The 20,824-nt window shown below is 43.6% G+C and overlaps 1 protein-coding gene across 1 annotated transcript in view; it reads right to left on the reverse strand.

Annotated features, from left to right (window-relative positions):
• SYNE2 (spectrin repeat containing nuclear envelope protein 2) overlaps window positions 1–7,747 on the reverse strand; it is a 377,154-nt gene extending 369,407 nt beyond the window's left edge. The window contains 1 exon segment of the mRNA XM_050797880.1: window positions 7,594–7,747. The gene's annotated coding sequence lies outside the window, so the exon portion shown is untranslated.
• Window positions 7,748–20,824: the final 13,077 nt, after the last annotated feature.

Consider the following 20,824-nt stretch of genomic DNA (forward strand, 5'->3'; position numbering starts at 1 on the left):
CCCGATAGAGAAGAGCTACTCACTGATAACAAACTGCATGCAGTGGTAGTACCCAAAGGGAGACTAAAAGTCAGCTGGAACCAGAGCAACAAGTAATTGGCAAATTCTACAAAAATTCAAGCACCACATCTCAGATTGAAGTTTCCAATCAAACATGGACACTGACAAGCAAAAGCTTGAGGCTGCTTTTTGTCAAATGTGTTACTTTGACCTGAGGGGCTATTAGCAAGTGCTTTTCATCTCACACACCATCAAAAGAAAGAGATGCTTTCACACTTATCTTTCAACTCAACGTTTCTCAGGGTCTGGAAAATGTCAACACCGGAAGATTGATTCCTGCTCCCCATTCACCTCCCTCCTCCTAATGCAGCCTAGAGGAAAGAAAAGGAGGCAGTGCTCCCTGCAGAGCCTGTCTGGAGGGGAGGTTTCTCCAAGTGCAGGTGTTCTGAATATTGTAATACTCTGCAGTATTCTAAAATATGTTTCTATAACAGCAATGGTCTGCTCTATGATAATTTAGTGGATTTAGTTTAAGAAAATTAGTTTCTAGACCAGGCACAGAGGCTCACGCCTATAATCCTAGTACTTTGGGAGGCCAAAGCAGGTAGATCACTTGGGCCAGAGAGGCAGAGGTTGCAGTGAGCCAAGATCGTGCTACTAAACTCCAGCCTGCTGGGCGACAGAGCTAGACGGACGGACGGACGGACAGACGGAAGGAAGGAAGGAAGGAAGGAAGGAAGGAAGGAGGGAGGGAGGGAGGGAGGGAGGGAAGGGAAGGGAAGGAAGGGGGGAAGGGAGAAAGAGAGAGAGAAAGAAAAGAGAGAAAGGAGAGATGAAAGGAGTGGAGTCCACTCCTTTAGTGCGGGCTGCACATAGTGACTTGCTTGTTTCTTTCTTTTCTCTTTTCCCCGAGGCAGAGTCTTGCTGTGTTGCCCAGGCTGGACTGCAGCGGCATGATCTCAGCTCACGGTAACCTACACCTCCCGAGTTCAAGCAATTCTCCTGCCTTAGCCTCCCAAGTAGCTGGGATTACAGGCACATGCCACCACACCCAGCTAATTCTGTATTTTTAGTAGAGATGGGGTTTCACTATGTTGGCCAGGCTGGTCTCGAGCTCTTGACCTCGTGATCCCCTGCCTCGGCCTCCCAAAGGGCTTGGATTACAGGCGTGAGCCACCATGCCCAGTCAATTTTAAAAGTATTTTAAACTAAATACAAATAAAATCACACCACATCAAAACTTGTGACATGTCACTAAAGTAGTACTGAGGAATAAATTTAAAAGACTAAACACCTATATCAGAAAAGAAGAAAAGTCACAAATCAATGACCTAAGGAAACTGGAATAAGAACAAATTAAACCCAAAAGTAGAAGAGAGGAAAAAATAAAGATATGAGTGAAAACCAATTAAAGGGAAACTAGAAAAATATTAAACAATATCAATGAAACCAATAGCTGGTTCATGGAGGTCAATAAAATTAATAAACCTCAAGCCTAGAGTGTCTCAACCCTGGCACTACTAACACTTTGGCTGAATAATTCTCTATTGAGAGGATCTCACCTATCCACTGTAGGGTGTCTAGCAGCAACCTAGACCTCTGCCCACTAGATGCCGGGAACAAATGCGCCTCATCCCTATACCAGACATGGTCTCCAGACACTGTCTCCAAAAATTACCAAATGTTCATGGCATAGATGGGGTAAACTTCCGCCCATATTCACACCATGAACAAAAATTAAAGTACATGAACCTAAATGTTAAACCAAAACCTTATAAAAATTTTAGAAAAAAAATCATAGGAGAAAGCCTTTTTGACTTTGAATTAGGCAGATTTCTCAAATATAACACCGAAAGTACAATCCATAAAGAATAAATTGACAAATTGTACTTCATCAAAATTAAGAACAGTATCTTCAAAATATATTGTTAAGAGAATGTAATAAATTTGCTATGGTTTAAATGTCCCCTCCAAAACTCTGGTGAAATTTAATTGCCATTATAACATTATTAAGAGGCAATACTGTTACAATATTACAGTATTAAGAGATGGAACTTTTATCAGGTGATGGGTTATGAGGGTTCTGCTCTCATTAAAGGATTAACGCCATCATCACAGGAGCAGGTTCCTTATAAAAGAATAAATCAGGCTAAGCGTGGTGGCACGCACCTGGAGTCCCAGCTACTCAGGAGGCTAAGGCAGGAGAATCGCTTGAACCTGGGAGGTGGAGGTTGCAGTGAGCTGAGATCAAGCCACTGCACTCCAGCCTGGGCAACACAATGAGACACTGTCTCAAAAAAAAAAAAGAAAATAGGCTGGGTGCAGTGGCTCATGCCTGTAATCCCAGCACTTTGGGAGGCTAAGGCAGGCAGATCACTTGAGGCCAGGAGTTCAAGACCAGCCTGGCCAACACAGTGAAACCCTGTCTCTAAAAAAAATACAAAAATTTTTTTTAAAAAGGCCAATGTGGAGATGCACACCTGTAATCCCAGCTACTCGGGGGGCTAGGGTACAAGAATCACTAGAACCCAGGAGGCAGAGGTTGCAGTGAGCCAAGACTGTGTCACTGCACTCCAGCCTAGGTGACAGAGTGAGACTGTGTCTTAAATAAATAAATAATAAAATAAAAAGAATAAAACAGCTCCATTTTGCTTCTTTCTCACCCTCTCTTTGCCCTTCTGTCATGTAATGATACAGCAAAAACGCTCTCACCAGATGTCACCCCCTCTATCTTTGATTTCCCAGATTCTAGAACCATGAGCCAATAAATTTCTGAACATTATAAATTACCCAATCTGGTATTCCATAATGGCAGCACAAAATGGACTAAGATAAGACTGAATGTAAATGTTTGCAAATCTTATACCTGATAAATGACTTGCATCCAGAATACACAAAGAGCTCTCAAAACTCAGTAAGAAGGAAAACAACAATGCAAGAAAACAGGCAAAAAATTTGAGCAGACACTTCAACAAAGAAGATATGCGGATGGTAAATAAGCATATGAAATGATGCTCAATGTCATTAGTCATAAGGGAAATAGAAATTAAAACCACAATGAAGTGTCACTACACAACCAACAGAATGGCTATAAAAGCCTGACCACCCCAACTGTTGGCAAGGATTTGGAGCAACTGGAACTCTCATAGACTATTTTGGTTATATTACATAACCACTTTGGAAAAGTATAGTAGTTCTTTGAAAAGTTAAACATATGCCTACCATAGGATCTGGTCATTCTACTCCTAGACATCTACCCAGGGGAAATGAAAGACATACATACAAAGACTGTGTATAATGTTCATGGCAGTTTTATTTTTAATAGCCAAAACCAGAAACAACCCAAATGTCTATCAATGGGTGAAAAGATAAATGAACTGGGGTCTATCAGTACAATGGAGTACTACTTAACAACAAAAAGGAATCAACTATTGATACGATATGGATGAGTCTCAAAATAATTATGCTAAGCAAAAGCCAGGCAAAGAACAGAACTTACTACATGATTCTATTTACATAAAATTCTAAAAACGCAAACTAATCCACAGAGTCAGAAAGCTATCATTGATTGCATGAGGAAGAGGGATTCAGGGTATAGCAAGGGGCTACAGGAAGGCAGCTTCACAGGTCTATACATACATCAAAAACTTCTCAAATGTAAACAAGAGGCCAAGGGTAGGCTCATGCCTGTAATCCAGCACTTTGGGAGGCTGAGGTAGGAGGATCACTTGTGGCCAGGAGTTGGAGACCAGCCTAGGCAACATGGTGAGATCTCTTCTCTACAAAAAGTTTAAAAATCAGCCAGGCATGGTAGTGCGCATGGTAGTTACTCGGGAGGCTGGGGTGAGAGAATCACTTGGGCCCGGGAGGTAGAGGCTACAGTAAGCCATGATCGTACCACTGCACTCCAGCCTGGGTGATAGAACGAGACCTTGTCTCAAAAAAATAAAATAAGTGAATGTGCACTATTCCAGATATAATCTTTTATTTGATGAAAGTAGGAAAGGGGGCATATGACACAGACCCTTTGTACATGTGAAAGCAAGTATTTTGTCTTTAAAAAGAAAAAAAGGAGGGAAACATACAGTGAAGACTCAGAGAATAGGCTATTGTATTTAATATTATTTCTTAATTAAGATGTTGCCAATCTGAAATATTTCATAATAATAAAAAAGGAAAAATGATTATATTGTTTCCAATTTGGCTTGTCCCACTCCCAAGCAGAACTAGGGGCTTCCCTCCTTCCACAGCCCCCAGGAGTACATGTGTATACTGCAATAGCTTGTCTTCACACTAAACTAACAGCTTCATCAGGATAGGGACTATGTCTTTTGATCTTGACATAGTGGTAAAATATAGGTTTGTTAGAGTCAGTGAGCCTGGCTTTGTATTCTAGGCTGTGCCACTCACCCACTGCATAATCTCAGAAAGTTATTCAATCTCCCTGATGCCCAGTTTTTTAAACCATAAAAGGGTTAATAGGCTATCTATGAGGATTTCATGTTAATTTCTCCAGAAAGACCCTGAATAATCTGACACCTGATTTCCACTCTGTCATTTAGTCTTACCCTCCCTTGACTTGACAGTGCTCAGCCACAATGACCTCTCAGTTTCAATAAATCCACACACCTCCTAGCTCTTTCCCGCCTCGAGGTCTTTGAGCATCCTCTCTCTCTGCCAGATTTTCTTCCATACCTGTCTCCTCTCTACAACCTCTTATGCCAGAACAATATGGCTAGCTCCTTCTCATCTTCAAGTCTCAGTTAAATGTCACGTCCACCTACAGGCCTTCTCACCATTATTCTAGGAGGCCTTGGTTATTCTATGTCCCAGCATTCTGCTGTACCCTTCTTTCCACTCAACATTCATTCAAGTTATTGAGGACCTACTATATGCCAGTTACTGTTCCAGATTCTGAAGATGTAACAGTGAATAAAACAGCTCCAATACAGTTCTGAAGGATATACAACCTTCTGAAAAAGACAGACAATAAACAAGCAACATATGGTAGGCAGCCATAAGTGCTATGGAGGAAAAATAATAACTTATGAAAGGAGGAATGGGAGTCGCGAGGATGGTTGTGATTTTAAATTTGGAGGTTAGTGAAGGCTCACTGACAAAATAACATCAAGTAAAGAAGTGAAGAGGGTCAGGTCAACAAGTGCCATTAGAGATATGGGAGCTGGGGCCAAGGGGTCATTCCAGGCAGCACACAGCAAGTCCAAAGGCCCTCATGCAGCAAGAAAGCTAGTTTGGCTGTAGACACTCGAGTAGGGAGGAGAGCAGCAGATAAAATACGAAGGTAACGGCATGGAGAAGCAGGGAAGCCAAAAGAGGTGTGCTCTGGGAGCCACTGTCAGGTCTTTGCCATTCACTCAGAGAGAGACAGGAAGCCAATGGAGGGTTTTGAACAGAATGATGTGATCTGATTTACCTTTCAAAACCTGCTATTAGTTTAGCAATATATTTTATTTCCTGCCTAGATTCCCCACCTAGATAAGGGCAGGAACCACCGCTGTGTTGTGCACCACTATCACCCCAGCACCTAGCACAAGACATTGTAGGTACTCAATAAACAATTACAGATGAAAAAGGTAAAAAGGTAATCTATGTAAAGTATCTACTGTTACAAAATAAGCATTCTATAAGGGGTAACTATTATTATTCAGATCCCCAGAAGCCAGCACACTGACTGGTATATGTAGGAGTTTGAGTAAATAAATAATCTTGTGAAATTATTGAAAATATATATTTAAAACATATAAGTAATGAAAAATAAAAATGAAAAATGAACCAATTGCTTTTCACCCGTTCCTTCACTTACTAAAATGTGATTCATTCAGTTTTTAAATTTTACATTAACTCTCACCTTATGCTAGTGAGAGCACTACTCAGAATAACCTCATTGTGACTCAGTTCTCTAAACATTCTGCAATATCCTACAACACAATTAACACGAATCCACTGAAATGCTAAACAATTTCTAATTGGGTAAATTTATTCACATGATTTTTCAAACAATTTTAAGGCTAGCTGACCAAAAGTGGTTTGAGTTTGATTTTTTAAAAATTCAGATAAAGCTTTGTTAATTAAAACGTGGACAAAGACCTGAACATTTCCACTTTTTACTTATTTTGACATCTCCATTCTTCACCACGAAAAAACTTAATAAGGATTACACCTGTTCCCACCGCCCCAGGGGGCCGGCCCGGCTAAAGCCGTTCAGTAATTATCTCAGAAAAAGCCCTTGAGAGTCTCCACAGCTTTCCAGAAAGACAACTTGGAGAAAGAATCATGCATGAAAGCATGAAAACACACCAAATATTCATCCCATAAGAGCTGAACACTCTCCTCTGAACATGTTTACGATGTCTCTGTGGCAAGTACCGGAGCGGTGAGAAGGCCAGGTGTGGCCCGGCATGGTTTAATTGTATTCCCCACCTCTAAAAATGATCGAACCCATCCTAGCATAGCCACATAGTATCTGCAACGAAGCCTTCGGAACTTCTAGCAAAGCAGACAAAAGTTGCTTCAAATCAAACAAACTCAAAAGAAAAAAAAAGCGATGCCAAGTGTGGAGCGGCTCGAAAGAACCCTCACGGGTTAGCTCCGACTTGCCGGTGCTTGTACACAATCGTGCCTGCGGCGTCCAGCTCAGACGCTCCCTTTCTCGGAGGGAGGGGAAATAACTTTCGGAAACAGCACGCGTCCACAAACGCGATGCTACACAGGACTTCTCAGCCTCCATCAAATAAGGCGCTAATGTTCCCAGCAGCACTAATTCCATACACAGCCCCCGCCCCGCCCTTTTCAACAGAAGAGAAATAACCTAAGCAGGAGAAGGTGCCACCGTCAGACCCTAAAGGCAATTTCAGACAACAAAGACCCCAAGCAATCGAAATGGAATTATAATCCCCGCCGTCCGAGGGCCCCCCGCTCCCGCAGAGGCGCTAAGCTGCCGCGCCCGCCGCCGCCCCTCCAGTACCCGGGCCGCCAGTCCCCGCGCCCTCTGCAGCCCCGGTGCGCCCCGACTCGCGGGTTCCCGGGTCCCCCGGGCGAGCCCCGCACCGCCCACGATCCTGCAATCTCTGCGCCACGGCTATCAGCCTTCCAGCTCACGCGGCGTTCAAAATCTTTCCCGCCCAGGCGTGACGCGAGGAATGAAAACAATCAGCGGCCCCCGAGCGCCGGGGCCTGGGCCTGGGCCCGGGAGGGGGCGGCCGGGGCGCCGGGGCACCGGGGCACAGCCTCCCGCGCAGCGCCTGCCCAAGCCGGGCGGACCGGCTGGCTGGGGCCCGGAGGTGACACAAAGAACCCGGAGAGACAAACGCCACCCGCTGGCGCTTGCTCCAATCTCCGGAGCGCCCCGCCCGCTGACAAGTTTGCGGCGCCCTCCGCGCACCCCTCTCTCCCCACCCGAGCAAAGTTTCCCGTGGCCCGGCTCGGACCCTGGCATCGGGTCGGTTCCAGTCTCCCGCCGCCCCCGCCCCCGGCTCAGGGACCTTTCCCTCTCTCGCCCTCGCCCCTTCTCCTCCCTCCCGCTCTCTCCAGGGCGCACCGGGGTGCTGGGGCCCTGTGGCCGCGCTCACCCACCGTCCGCCCGGCCAAGGGGCAAGAGCGCGGGCCGGGGCCGCCCGAGGTCGGCGCCCCGCTTGCCTGGCTCTCTGGATCGCGCCTTTTGCTCGCTCTCTCTCCTGCTTTCTCAGGTTCGGCCGAAGGCTCTGGGCGCAGCTGAGCGCGCTCAGCTCCTTGGCGCTCGGAAAGCGGCAAACCACGCCCCGCGCCTTCCCCGCCCGCCGCCCGCCGCCGGGTCCCGCGCTCGCCCCTCGGCGGCCAGTGTGGAGCGCGCCCGCCAGCGCCGGGGCGGAGCAGCAGGCCCCGCCGCAGCCCGGGGCGGGCAACTTTCTCCCCGTGTTTTGGGACATCCGAGGTGGTGTGAGGGAGAGACCACCTCGCAATGCAGGTTCACGACCCTTTTCTTACCCGGGGCTAGGGAATCGGGAGTCACAAACTCCCTCAAAAAGCTCTTCTGGACGATTTCAGCAGAGGTCTTCTCCAACACCCGTAGATTCCCGGGTCTTGGAAGTAGGAGTTAGAAAGCAGATCTGCGATTAGCTACCAGACCATGAGCAAGTCATTTCACCCCGTGGGCTCTTTGTAAAACGAGGAATTTGGATTCGAAGGCCTTTAAAATCTGGATCCGTGTTTCGTAGTGTGGTCCGGATCTCGGGGTCACCTGGAGAGAAGGGGAGGCGCTTGTTAACAATACAGATAACTGGGTTCCTCCTTACCCTTAGATGAGGGGAAGTGGAGAGCTGTCTCAGTCGTCCGACGCGACATACATCATCCATGTCTGAAAACTCACTGCGAACTGCATCCTTGGAACTGCGTCTTGCAGGTGCCAATTTGATTTTCCAGCACATACTCAGTCCCTTTGGACCCAGGATGATGTCACTTGACTCCCACTTACCTCTTGGGCTGTGATTACAATATTACTAAGGCACTTGAAGTTCCAAAGAAAAGGCACACCTCACTATTATTACATTTAAAAAGCAGCAGCTTTTCAGAATTTCTCTATTGAGTTTCTATCACAATCAAATTTAACTTTTTCATTTTTTAGACAGGGTCTCACTCTGTCGCCCAGGCTGGAGTACAGTGGCGCGATCTAAACTCACTGCAGCCTTTACCTCCTGGTCTCAAGACATCCTCCAGCCTCAACCCCCTCATTTCAACCCCACCCCCACCCCCACCCCGCCCACCGCCTTTAGTAGCTGGGACCACAGGCGCACACTGGTAATTTTTGCATTTTTTTAGAGTCAGGGTTTGGCCATGTTACCCAAGCTGGTCTCAAACTCCTGGCCTCAAATGGTCCTCTCACCTTGGCCTCCTAAAGTGCCAGGATTACAGGCATGAGCCACTGAACCTGGCCTTAACTTTTCTTAAAACTCCAAGTTCATATATATGTCTGTGGCTACAGAATCTTGCCTGAATTACTTAAATGACTCAAACTAGATGGCAAAGAACAGAGATTAGATGTTTTATAATGCATTCAGCTAACATATATTAATGGGGGAAATTAGTTGTAACTTGTACCCACAATTTGGAACAACTGTTTCAAAAATGTTCACCTCTATGACTACCAGGATGATTCAGGCAAATTATTTGAAATGCACATTTTATTGATGGTCAGTAGCTCAACTCTTCACAAATGCAGAGTTCCTTGTATTCCTAGATTATCTTTCCAATGGTATTACCTCTCAGACTACCTAGCTTTGCATTGTTTATTAACAATGGCTTGAGTCACAACAAAGATCTGTAAACCAAGAAGAACTTTCTGGTTTGTTTGTTTGTTTTGTTTGTTTGTTTGTTTGTTTTGAGACGGAGTCTTGCTCTGTCACCCAGGCTGGAGTGCTGTGGCGCAATCTTGGCTCACTGCAACCTCTGCCTCCTGGGTTCAAGTGATTCTCCTGCCTCACCCTCCCAAGTAGCTGGGATTACAGGTGCCCGCCACCATGCCTGGCTAATTTTTGTACTTTTAGTAGAGACGGGGGTTTCACCATGTTGGCCAGGCTGGTCTTGAACTCCCCTGACCTCGTGATCCACCCACCTCGGCCTTCCAAAGTGTTGGGATTACAGGTGTGAGCCACCGCGTCTGGCCATATGCTGTCTTTTCCTAAAACCACTTTGCTTGATGGAACGGATAGTTGCAAGCTAGAGAACCAATTTTAGGGAGAGGCTGGGCTCCAGGATTTGTGGAGCTGTCTACAAAATATTATCTGCTATTTTTCTCTTCTCTGTTCTATTCATTCTATTCATTTCCATTCTGTGTCTATTGCTTTATTTACAGTAAATCCTGCAAAATCATAATGGCAACAGTCTCTGGAGAAAATGTTAAAATTTCCTAGTTATTATTCCCTTCCAGGCATCTATGTTACAAGCCCTTGTTGAAGTGAAAGAATTGTTGCTCCATGTTGTCCAGTACACTTTAAAGAGTCCAGAATACAATGTCTCAAAATGCTTTTAGGTGTCTCTAATTAGACCCTTCTAATTACCTGTGGTGTCTCTTAGCCATCCTAGTTTGGATATTAAATTAATACGTACTTTTAAATCATTAGATTAGACTAATGACAAGTGCAATGAAACAGATCCTCTGTACTTTGAAGTGATAATCAAATATTAATGTTAAGCCAAACTGAGACACACCTAGTTCTTTTAAAACACAACCCTGGGCCTATAAATGGATGGCTCATATGGTTACATCTCTAACTAGGAAACAGTAAGGGTTGCCATGAGCCTGGCCATTCAGCCATGCGAACACTCTCCCATATACCGAAATACAAACATAGTATGATAACATAGTACGTTGTCAGCCTGGCGCAGTAACTCCCACCTGTAATCCCAGCACTTTGGGAGGCCGAGGCGGGTGGATCACCTGAGATCAGGAGTTCAAGACCAGCCTGGCCAACATGGTAAAACCCCATCTCTACTAAAAAAAAAAAAAAAAAAAAAAAAAAAAAAAAAAATTAGCCAGGTGTGGTGGCTCATGCCTGTAATCCCAGCTACTTGGGAGACTGAGGCAGGAGAATCGCTTGAACACAGGAGGCAGAGGTTGCAGTAAGCCAAGATCGTGCCATTGCACTCTAGCCTGGGCAACAAGGGCGAAACTCCATCTCAAAAGCAAACAAAAAAAAAGTATGTTGTCGTATTATGCCCCATGCCCCATCAAGCTTCTGTATTTCACAACAAACGATCCACTGGGCTCAACAGCCTGCTTGAGAGACTTTGCTAACTCCAATTGCAGTAAGCATAAGTTTTGCAAGTTGATCAAAATGAAAGCACGTCTGTGACTTGGTACACAAACATGCTGTGACACATGGGTGAGAACCACAGAAGTAGACATTCCACATATACTTGCACAGTGTACTGAGCAGGTGAACCAAGAGTCACTAACAAAAATCATGGTCTAAGGAACTTAAGAGAGTTGGCTATCCTCATGCCATTAAAGAAATGCTAAATTCACCACTCTAAGTTAGGCAGCAACTCCTCCCTGTCACCTGATCTCATGGCACAAGAGTTGCTATTTATATTTCTGCATCCCACCCTCAACTATGAGTCCCGTGTATTTATCCTTGCATCCTGAGTGCCTAAACAAGAATGGCAGCAGATTTTATCTTAGGAGCTAATTCCAGTCGTATACTTGCATGCCATGTTTTAAAAAATTGTGGGGCTCCATCTAGATTTGGCAAGAAAGTATACAAATTGATTAATGACTGATTCTCTGTCATGAGCACAGAAGGTGGTAGTGTGACAATGCTATCATGTATTTATCAACCGTGATGGTAATAGGAGATAATAATGTTAAGTGATTCACCAAATGGATAAGTGAACTTAAAAACAACACAAAGTCTCTTTATCTGAAGAAGCAGGTATAATATTCATTAATCTGAGTCAAGGTGAGACCATCTCATTACTTACTCCTATTGCATTACTATGTTACTACAAAAGACAAAAGGAGATTAACTTAGTGCTAAACACTCCTTGTCATGCTATCTCTGTTTAACTCAAGGAACAGTCTTTGGCTACAGTATTTTTTACCACTTTGGGAGTGCTTGTATAAACCTGGATGAAAATAGCTAGCCAAGAAAACAGCTCTGTTTTTCCAAGAGTCCGATCACACCCTGTAAAGGCCAGAGCTCCTTATCTCATTCTGGTCTTGTTTCCTGTCAAACTTGGAAACTAACAGAAGTAAATGTTGGCTAATTGCTCCCTTGACTAATGTGTTCTTTCTGACCATTGTCCTAATAAAAGTAGAAAGTTGCATCCAACGAGATGCAAGTTGGTATTGCCAGTTGAACCACAGTCCAACATTCTAGAGACTGAGGAAAAATTAAAAGGAATATGCCGTGATTCAGGGGAGCTGTGTGTGTGAAGTGCCAAGCGGGGAGCCCGGCGGGCAGTGAGCACTAAACAAATGATAGCTGTCATTATTGCAATTATTTCAGTCAGTAACTGCGGGGCGTGGAAGAGTATTATTTCAAAAGCACTTTATTGAATAGGTCAATTAAAGTATTAGATTTTAAAAATTCCATAACTGACCGCAGTTTACACAGGAGAAGACTGAAGCCTTAAAGTATTTGCCTAATAAAACTAGTAGTGTCTGTCCCTAAATTAGAACCTGGACATCTGTTTAACAGAAATAAATGCATCATTTAAAGAAATCCTGTTGTATGTCTTGTTTGTTTTACCCTCAAATGCAAAGTGATGCATTAATCATATTGCTCAGCTCACAATAAAAACAATAAAAATAAGAGACCTTAACATTTCTCTCTCAGGCTAAAGCAGGTCTAACCAACCAAATTAAGCAAGGATATAGAAAATTTAAACAATATATTAATAATAAATAAGATAGGCCTTGGCTGGTCTGAGTGCAGTGGTGTTTACAACTAATTGATCACAACCAGTTACAGATTTATTTGTTCCTTCTTCACCCCCACTGCTTCACTTGATAAGCCTTTAAAATAAATAAATAATAAGATAGACCTCCTGGATATGATATATATTAAATTTTACACCTCAAAAATACAGAAAGGGCCAGACGAGGTGGCTGATGCCTGTAATCCCAGCACTTTGGGAGGCTTAGACAGATGGATCACCTGAGGTCAGGAGTTTGAGACCATCCTGGCCAGCATGGTGAAACACCGTCTCTACTAAAAATATAAAAATTAGCCAGGCATGGTGGCGAACGCCTGTAATCCCAGCTACTTGAGAGGCTGAGGCAGGAGAATCGCTTGAACTCCAGAGGCAGAGGTTGCAGTGAGTTGAGATTACACCACTGTACTCCAGCCTGGGCGACAAGAGTGAAACTCCATCTCAAGAAAAACAAAAAATAGGCAGGGCACGGTGGCTCACACCTGTAATTCCAGCACTTTGGGAGGCCAAGGTGGGTGGATCACCTGAGGTCACGAGTTCAAGACCAGCCTGGCCAACATGGTGAAACCCCATCTCTACTAAAAATACAAAAATTAGCCAGGTGTGGTGGCCCACACCTGTAATCCTAGCTATTTGGGAGGCTGAGGCAAGAGAATCACTTGAACCCAGGAGGCGGAGGTTTCTGTGAGCCAAGATCGCGCCATTGGACTCCATTCTAGGCGACAGAGTGAGACTCTGTCTCAAAAAAAAAAAAAAAAAGAAATAGAGAACATACTTTCTTCCCAAGCACATATGGAGTCAGCAATGAAAATTGGCTATATCATAAACAAATTTTCAATAGTAGAATAAAGCAAATAAAGCAAATTTTATTTTATTTTATTTTATTTTGAGACAACTTATCATGCTGTCACTCACGCTGGAGTGCAATGGTATGATTATGGCTTATTGCAGCCTCGGCCTCTTGGGCTCAAGTGATCCTCCCACCTCAGCCTCCTGAGTAACTGGGACTACAGGCACATGCCACTATACCCAGCTAATTTTTTTTTTTTTTTTTGTAAAAGTAAGGTCTCTATATGTTACCCAGGTTGGTCTCGAACTCCTAGGCTCAAGCAATCCTCCCACCTTGGCCTCTCAAAGTACTGGGACTACAGGCGTGAGCCACAGCATCAGGCTTATTTTAGTTAAACAATAATTAGTGCCGGGCGCGGTGGCTCACGCCTGTAATCCTAGCACTTTGGGAGGCCGAGGCGGGCGGATCACAAGGTCAGGAGATCAAGACCATGGTGAAACCCCGTCTCTACTAAAAATACAAAAAATTAGCCGGGCGTGGTAGTGGGCGCCTGTAGTCCCAGCTACTCAGGAGGCTGAGGCAGGAGAATGGCGTGAACCCGGGAGGCGGAGCTTGCAGTGAGCCGAGATCGCGCCACTGCACTCCAGCCTGGGGGACACAGCGAGACTCCGTCTCAAAAAAAAAAAAAATAATAATAATAATAATAATTAGTGAGTAAATAATATAATAATTTGGGTGCTGTGACTCACGCCTGTAATTCCAGCACTTTGAGAGGCCAAGACAGGAGGACTGCTTGACCCGGGGAATTCGAGACCAACCTGGGCAACATGGCAAGACTCTGTCTCTTTTTTTTTTTAATTTTAAGTTAATAAACAATATAATAAAACTAGAAATCAGTAACAAAAACAGAAAACAAGTAGTTCTTTCCACCTGGAAATTTTAAAGTGCCCTATGAGGCCAGGTGCATGGCTCACACCTGTAATCCCAACACTTCGAGAGGCAGAGGCAGGCAGATAACTTGAGGTCAGGAGTTGGAGACCAGCCTGGCCAACAGGATGAAACCTCGTCTCTACTAAAAATATAAAAAGTAGCCAGGCATGATGGCACATGCCTGTAGTCCCAGCTACTCAGGAGGCTAAGGCAGGAGAATCACTTGGAACCCAGGGTGCAGAGGTTGCAGTGAGCTGAGATCGTGCCCCTGCACTCCATCCTGGGCAAACGGAGGGAGACTCCATCTCAAAAAAAAAAAAAAACAACTGAATAAATAAAGGGCCCTACTAAACAACTGTTAGATGAAATGGAAAATAGAATTAAAATTGAGCTTGAATAATTTCTAAGAAATAACAATGAAAACAATACATATCAAAGTCTGTAAAAAAAAGTCAGCGACCAAAGAAAAATATATAGTTTTAAATATTTCTATTGCTAAAAATGAAAGAATGGTCAAAAATGAATTTGATTTCTCACTAATAAACCTAAACCAGCTACACACACGACGTGGCTCTCACATATAATCCTAGCACTTTGGGAGGCCAAGGCAGGCAGATGGCTTGAGCCCAGGAGTTCAAGACCAACCTGGGCAACATGGTGAGCCCCTGTCTCTCCAAAAAATACAAAAATTAGCCAGAATAATGGTGCGTGCCTGAGGTCCCAACTCCTTGGGAGGCTGAGGTGAGATGATTGCTTGGGCCCAGGAGTTGAGGCTCTGGTGAGCCGTGATAGCACCACTGCACTCCAGCCTGGGCAACAGAGCCAGACCTTGTCTCAAGAAAAAAAAAAAAAAAAAAAAAAAAAAAAGGGCTGGTGCGATGGCTCATGCTTATAATCCCAGCACTTTGGGAGGCCAAGGTGGGTGGATCACCTGAGGTCAAGAGTTCGAGACCAGCCTGGGCAACATGGTGAAACCCATCTCTACTAATACAAAAAAACTAGCTGGGCGTGGTGGTGCATGCTTGCAATTCTAGCTTCTTGGGAGGCTGAGGCAGGAGAATCACTTGAACCTGGGAGGTGGAGGTTGCAGTGAGGTGAGATCACACCACGGCACTCCAGCCTGGATGACACAGTGAAACTATGTCTCAAAAAAAAAAAAAAAAGAATAGAAAAAAGAAACCTAAACCAAAGTAAATCAAAGAAAAGCAGATTATCCCTTAATAGTTTAAGGTATTAAAAACAAAGAAAGAAAAAGAAAAGCGGAAAGTAAAATAAGGATAAAGCAGATATTAATTATGTCAAATACAGAGAACCAATGAATAAATTACCATGCCAATTATTTGAGGAAAAAATTTAATGACAGGCCACTAATTAATCAAAACAAGAGAAAGAAAGTATAACACTAAATTTTAAGAAATGATAAGAGGAGTATAGCCATTTAAACAGAAAATTACATAGTATTATGAAAATACATTTTTTGTTTTGTTTTGTTTTGTTTTTTTGAGACAGAGTTTTGCTATTGTCAACCCAGGCTGGAGTGTAATGGCATGATCTCGGCTCACTGCAACCTCTGCCTCCTGGGTTCAAGCGATTCTCCTGCCTCAGCCTCCCGAGTAGCTGGGATTACAGGCATGTGCCACCACACCTGGCTAATTTTTGTAATTTTAGTAGAAACGGGGTTTCACCATGTTAGGCTGGTTTTGAACTCCTGACCTCAGGTGATCCACCTGCCTTGGCCTCCCAAAGTGCTGGGATTACAGACATGAGCCACTGTGCTCAAAAATACAATTGAAAGCCTAGATTTAATGAAACTTGCAATATGCCAAAATTAATCTCAGCAGAGATAGAAAGCCTAGACAAATCTATTTTACTAGAAGAAATAAATATATAAAATAACTATCCACATAAAAAATATGAGGCCCAGGTAGTTTCATGAGGAATTATTCTAAATTTCCAAAGATGTGATACTTAGATGCTGCCACATAAATTGTTTTGCAGCTTTTTCCTTTTATTTCTCTTTTTTCTTTTTATTTAAAATAGAGACAGGGTCTTGCTACGTTGCCCCGGGTTGTCCTGAACCCCTAGCCTCAAGAGATTCTCTCGCCTTGGCCTCCTAAAGTGCTAAGATTACAAGCGTGAGCCACCACACCTGGCTTGGGCCATTTTAAAATAAGAAAAACTTCCCAATTGTTTTTATGAAGCCAGTAACATTTTATGAAGCCAATCAACATAATATTGATTCCAAAATCTGACAAAGACTGTACAAAAAAGTCTACAAACTACTCTCACTTATGAATATGAATGTAAAAAAAATTCCAAGTCAAACATTAACAGCAGAATCCAAAAGCACATTTTAAAAATACTTTATGTAATCTTGCTCCTTGGTATTTACCCAAATGAGTTAAATACTTACATTCACACAAAAACCTATAAGTGAATGTTTATAGCAGCTTTATTCATATTGCCAAAACTTGGTAGCAACCAAGATGTCCTTTAGTAAGTAAATGGATAAATAAATTGTGTTAAACCCAGACAATTGAGTATTATTCAGTGCTAAAAAGAAATGAGCTACCAAACCATGAAAAGACAAGGAAGAAAATTAAGTGCATATTACTAAATAGGAGAAGTCAATCTCTACATACTGTATGACTCCAAGTATATGATACTCCAGAAAAGACAAAACTATGGAGACAGTAAAAAGATCAGTGATTGTCAGGATTGGGGGGATGGAGGGATCAATAGATGAAGCACAGAGGATATTTAGGGCAGTGAAACTATTCTGTATAATTCTATAATGGTGAATACATGTCATCATACATTTGTCAAAATCCAAAGAGTATGTGACAAGAAGAGTAATCCCTAATGTAAACTATAGACTTTGCATAATGTGTCAGTGTAGCTTCATGGATTGTAAACTCTGGTGCAGGATGCTGATAGTGGGGAAAGCTGTGTGCATGAATGTGTGTGTGGAAGGAGGGCAGTATATGGGAATTCTCTGTACTTTCCACTCAATTTTGCTGTAACTCTAAAATTGCTTAGAAAAATAAACATCAAAATTTTAAAAATTACTTTATGACCCAGTTTATTCTAAGATTGCAAAGATGGTTCATATTAAGAAAACCATTAATATAATTCACTATATCAATAGATAGAAAGAGGAAAATCAGATTTTTCCACAGGTGCTGAAAAGGCCTTTGATATAATTCAGTATCTATTTCTGTTTTTTTTTTTTTTTTTTTTTTTTTTTTTTTTTGAGACAGAGTCTCGCTCTGTCGCCCAGGCTGGAGTGCAGTGGCCGGATCTCAGCTCACTGCAAGCTCCGCCTCCCGGGTTCGGGCCATTCTCCTGTCTCAGCCTCCGCAGTAGCTGGGACTACAGGCGCCCGCCACCTCCCCGGCTAGTTTTTTGTATTTTTTAGTAGAGACGGGGTTTCACCGTGTTAGCCAGGATGGTCTCGATCTCCTGACCTAGTGATCCGCCCGTCTCGGCCTCCCAAAGTGCTGGGATTACAGGCTTGAGCCACCGCGCCCGGCCCTATTTCTGTTTTTTAAAAAATCTGAATAAAATAGGAATTGTTGGATACTTCCTTAACATGATAAAATATATCTCAGCACCTTAGCACTTAGTCGTTAGAGGCATTCTTACCAAGGTCAGGAACAAAGCAAAGATGCTATCTCACTGTAATTTAATATTTGAATGGAGATTAGCCAATATAATAAGACAAAACAATTCAAATAAAGGTATAAAATGTAGAAAAGAAGTTTAATTACATCTACTGATATTATGAGAATATACCTAGAAAACCCAAGATAATTCATCTTAAACATTAAGGAATTCAGCGATGTAGCTAGATTTAAAATTAACACACCAGCTGCGCACAGTGGATCACACCTGTAATCGCAGCACTTTAAGAGCCCTAGGCAGGTGGATCGCTTGAGCCCAGGAGTTTGAGACCAGCCTGGGCAACATGGCAAAACTCCCTCTCTACAAAACACACACACACACACACACACACACAAATTAGCCTGGCGTGGTGGGGCACACCTGTAGTCCCAGCTACTCCAAAGGCTAAGGTGGGAGGATCACTTGAGCCTGGGAGGTGGAGGTTGCAGTGAGCTGCAATCTCACCTGCACTCTACCTGTACTCCAGCCTGGGTGACAGAGTGAGACCCTATCTCAAAAAAAAATTAAATCAACATACAAAAAACAATAGCCTTCATACATATCAAACACAATAGAAGATTTAAAGTAAAAGCAAACCCCATTCACAAAAGCAACCAAAAAGGTAAAATACCTAAGAGCAAACATAACAGAAAGTATGCAGACTTATATGAGAAAAACCTGAAACACCCTTGAAGACACAATGGTAACCTTGAACAAATGAAAGGCTCCTTTGTTCTTGGATAAGGCAAATACAATCATAAAGATATCAATTTTCCCCAAAATTAACATATGTATACACCGGTACAATGGTTCACACCTGTAATCCCAGCACTTTGGGAGGCTGAGGCGGGCAGGTCATTTGAGGTCAGGAGTTCCAGACCAGCCTGGCCAACATGGTGAAACCCCCATCTCTACTTAAAATACAAAAATTAGCCAGGCATGGTCGAGTGCCTGTAATCCCAGCTACTCAGGAGGGTGAGGCAGGAGAATCACTTGAACCCAGGAGGCAAAGGTTGCAGTGAGCTGAGATCGTGTCATTGCACTCCAGCCTGGCTGACAAGAACAAGACTCCATCTCAGAAAAAAAGAAAAAGAAAAATGGGCAGAAGGGCCAAGTGCTGCAATCTCAGCACTTTGGGAAGCTGAGATGGGCAAATCACTTGAGGCCGGGAGTTTGAGACCAGCCTGGACAACATGGCAAAACCCTATCTCTACTAAAAATACAAAATTAGTCTGTGATCCCAGCTACTTATGAGTCTGGGGCACAAGAATTGCTTGAGCCTAGCAGGTGGAGGTTGCAGCCAGCTGAGATGGTGCCACTGCACTCGGCCTGGATGACAGAGTGAGACTCTGTCTCAAAACGACAACAACAAACAAAAAAAAAAGAAGAAGAAGAAGAAGAAAAATGAGCCAAAAAAGGGCCAGATGCGGTGGCTCACACCCGTAATCCCAGCACTTTGGGAGGCCGAGGCAGGCAGATCATGAGGTCAGGAGATTGAGACCATCCTGGCTAACATGGTGAAACCCTGTCTCTACCAAAAATACAAAAAAAAATTAGCCAGGCATGGTGGTGGGTGCCTGTAGTCCCAGCTACTCAGGAGGCTCAGGCAGGAGAATGGCGTGAACTCAGGAGGTGGAGCTTGCAGTGAGCCAAGATTGTACCACTGCACTCCAGCCTGGGTGACTGAGAGAGACAGTCTCAAAAAAAAAAAAAAAAAAAAAAAAAAAGAAAGAAAGAAAAAGAAAAATGGGCAAAAAACATGAACAGACAATTCACAGAAAAATATAGGTAAATAGTCTCAAACCCTTATGAGACATTCAACTTCCTAACAGAAATCTGCATAAAAACCAAACAGAAATATCATTTACTATCTATTAGTTTGGCAAAGATTCAAAAGCTTGACAATGTACTCTGTTCATGTGGCCCTGTGGAAAAACATTCTCATATTGTTGCTGAAAGTGCAAAATGGTTCAGCCCCAAATAGAGAAAATTTCGGCAACATCTAGCAAACTACATATAACCTTACAAGAACTTACCCTGAGGAGATTCCTAAAGAAAAACAAAAACAACATACGCACAAAGTTGTCCACTGCAGCACCATTTCTTTCATTGACAGATGATTTATCTTAGGGTTTGCCAACGGAGGCAGAGAATGGAAGGCGGACGAAGGGAAGAAGAGATATGCTTCCTGTTTCCAGTTCCAGTCAGGTCCCCCAGCACCATGAGGACAGCTACATATCCAGCCTTTTGCTTCTTTGGGGGCTCACAGCTTCAACTACTTGGCCCCTTCTTTCCAGAAGTTCCAACACCAATCTTAGAATGCACCCAACTGAGCAACAGCTGTGGTGCACCAGCAAACCAGTCCCATGGCGCCCCCAAGAGGTCTCAACTGTGGAGTATCTGCTCTCACGAACAGCACAGCCACATGGGGCCCCTCCTCTAAGTCCCTAGATTCTATTAATGCTACTTCTCATTTTGTTTCCCCTGCCCCAGGGGTGATGTCTCCTTTCTACAGCGTTTTGTTTTGTTCTGTTTTGTTTTGTTTTGTTTTGTTTTTGAGACAGAGTTTTGCTGTTGTTGCCCAGGCTGGAGTGCAATGGCACAATCTCAGTTCACTGAAACCTCTGCCTCCCGGGTTTAAGCAATTCTCCTGCATCAACCTCCCGAGTAGCTGGGATTACGGCATGTGCCACCACGCCTGGCCTAATTTTTGTCTTTTTAATAGAGATGGGATTTCTCCATGTTGGTCAGGCTGGTCTTGAACTCCTGACCTCAGGGGATCCACCCGCCTTGGACTCTCAAAGTGCTAGGATTACAGGCATGAGCCACCACGCCCAGCCTCCACAGTTATTAATTAAAGGAGACCTAAAGAAGTGAAGGAATGTATCTTGTTCATGTAATGGTGATGAACAGAATACCTTTGTCAGAGACATTTAAAATTGGAGTTTCTGCCTGTAATCCCTGCTACTAGGGAGGCTGAGGTGGGAGGATCCCTTAAACCCAGGAGTTCAA

Source organism: Macaca thibetana, chromosome 7 (assembly GCF_024542745.1).
Source record: "Macaca thibetana thibetana isolate TM-01 chromosome 7, ASM2454274v1, whole genome shotgun sequence".
NCBI lineage: Eukaryota > Metazoa > Chordata > Mammalia > Primates > Cercopithecidae > Macaca > Macaca thibetana.